This window comes from Orycteropus afer, unplaced genomic scaffold (assembly GCF_000298275.1).
Source record: "Orycteropus afer afer isolate SDZICR_OR568_19922 unplaced genomic scaffold, OryAfe1.0 scaffold00237, whole genome shotgun sequence".
In the NCBI taxonomy this organism is placed as follows: domain Eukaryota; kingdom Metazoa; phylum Chordata; class Mammalia; order Tubulidentata; family Orycteropodidae; genus Orycteropus; species Orycteropus afer.
In genome coordinates this window covers 737,295-739,216 of record NW_006921824.1, presented here as the reverse complement: position 1 = coordinate 739,216, position 1,922 = coordinate 737,295, and positions in this window count along the sequence as shown.

Sequence of the window (1,922 nt, the reverse complement as noted above, 5' to 3'; positions counted from 1 at the left end):
AAAAAAAAAAAAAAAGTCATTTATTTATTTATTTTAATGTGAAGTCGACTCTGAGTCATAGTGACCCATGTGTTTCAGGGTAGAACTGTGCTCCACTGAGTTTTCAATGGCTTATTTCAGAAGTAGATCGCCAGCTCTTTCTTCCAAGGTGGCTCTGAATGAATTCGAAATGCCAACCTTGCAATTAGTAGCCCACTACTTAACTATCTGCATCACCCAGGAACTCCTCCACCTCTAAAAGATAGGTAATATCATTATCCCTGATTTATTGATGTGCAAATCGAGCCAAGGTAAAGTTAAGTCAACTGCTGAAGGTCAACAGCAAGTTGCATCTGTCTAGGAGGAGACATGTGACACCTACTAATCAAGTATTTCTCAATTTCCTCATAGGTATAATGGGCATATTAATACTTATCTCAAAATATTATTGCAAGGTTTAAAGGAAGTAATGGCTACAAAGTAGTCACAGAGCCTAGAACAAATGAGACACTCAGCAAATGGAATTTAATTCTTACTATATTCCTACACACACAGTGACATCTAGACTCTGCCCCACCTAAATGGGACCATACTTTCCCTTTTATAGAAAAGTTCAGCAGTTATTTTCCAGATATGTATATGAAACGACCAAACAAATAAATAATTCTTTTAAGTAAGTAGGGTATACTTTCTAAAATCAAAATCCTTTTGAAAAAAATTATTAGAAATTTAAAAATAGCAACTCAAGTCAACCATCTGATGAAACTTTTAAGTACAGTTCAATGCAACTTTAAAAACATAGTCAAGTGTCTGGAAACAATTAGTCTAATGTACTAACTGACCATGCCAACCCCAGCCTCCACAACCCTGAGATCAGAAGCTCTAGATATTGACTGGCTACGAATGCTGGCCACTCTGAAAGGGATCACAATAGGAGGACCTAGATAGAGTGGGAGAAAAATCTGCAACAAAACTCAAAATCATAAGAGACTGGTAGAACCCCTGAGACTATGGTCCTTAGAAACCCTTCAAGCCTGGAACTGAACTCCTCCTCGTGACTACACTTTCAGCCAAACGGGAGACAGGCCTGTAAGGTAAACAATAAAACCAGAAAGGTTAGGCACTCCTTAGAACAACCAATCATACGAAATCAAAAGGGCAGCATGTGCCTAGGAATAAAGCTCAGAAGACAGGAAAGGATATGAAAGAAGGACCAAAGGAAATGGCAATATAAGAAGAAGAGGAAGTGGGAAGAGTGCCTTTACATTGTAGAGATTATAATCAATGTCACAAATCAGAATATGTATGAATTGTTGAATGGAAACCAATTTTCTCTGTTAACTTTTACCCAAATCACAATAAAAAGATACAAAAACAAACAAACCCATAGTCAAGGATAAATGAATAATTTCGTGGTTGTACTTCTGCATATTAAAAATAGGCAATTCAGAAATCTTACTTCTTGGGTTCTAAATAATTTGTAAAGTCTTAGTGAAGCACTCAACTACAACTACTAAATACAGCAAATGCTTATGTAAATATAATAATTTCCAGTATTTACTTATTATAAATACATTTATATAGTCATCTTCCATAAGTGGACTATTAAAGAGTATTTTATTTAGTCAAATTATTAAATTGGCATATATCTATGAAGAGTAAACCCAAGAAGATTTAATTTGGCCAGAAAAGTTTAAGTTGGCTTCCGAGAGAAATTTTAATTCTCAACTAGAGTTCTAAGCAAGTCTTGTATCTATTCTGAACACATGCTGGGTCTCATCACAGCACTAGTATTATCAGTTGATTTAAACTTTTCAAAACAAAGTGCTGTGACAATCAGGACTAGCTCATCTTTGATATAATCAGAAAACTTGGCAAGCATTTTGTGTCTTTTAAAACCAAACTAACTCCTAAATTAACCTACTTTTCTAAGGAACATTACT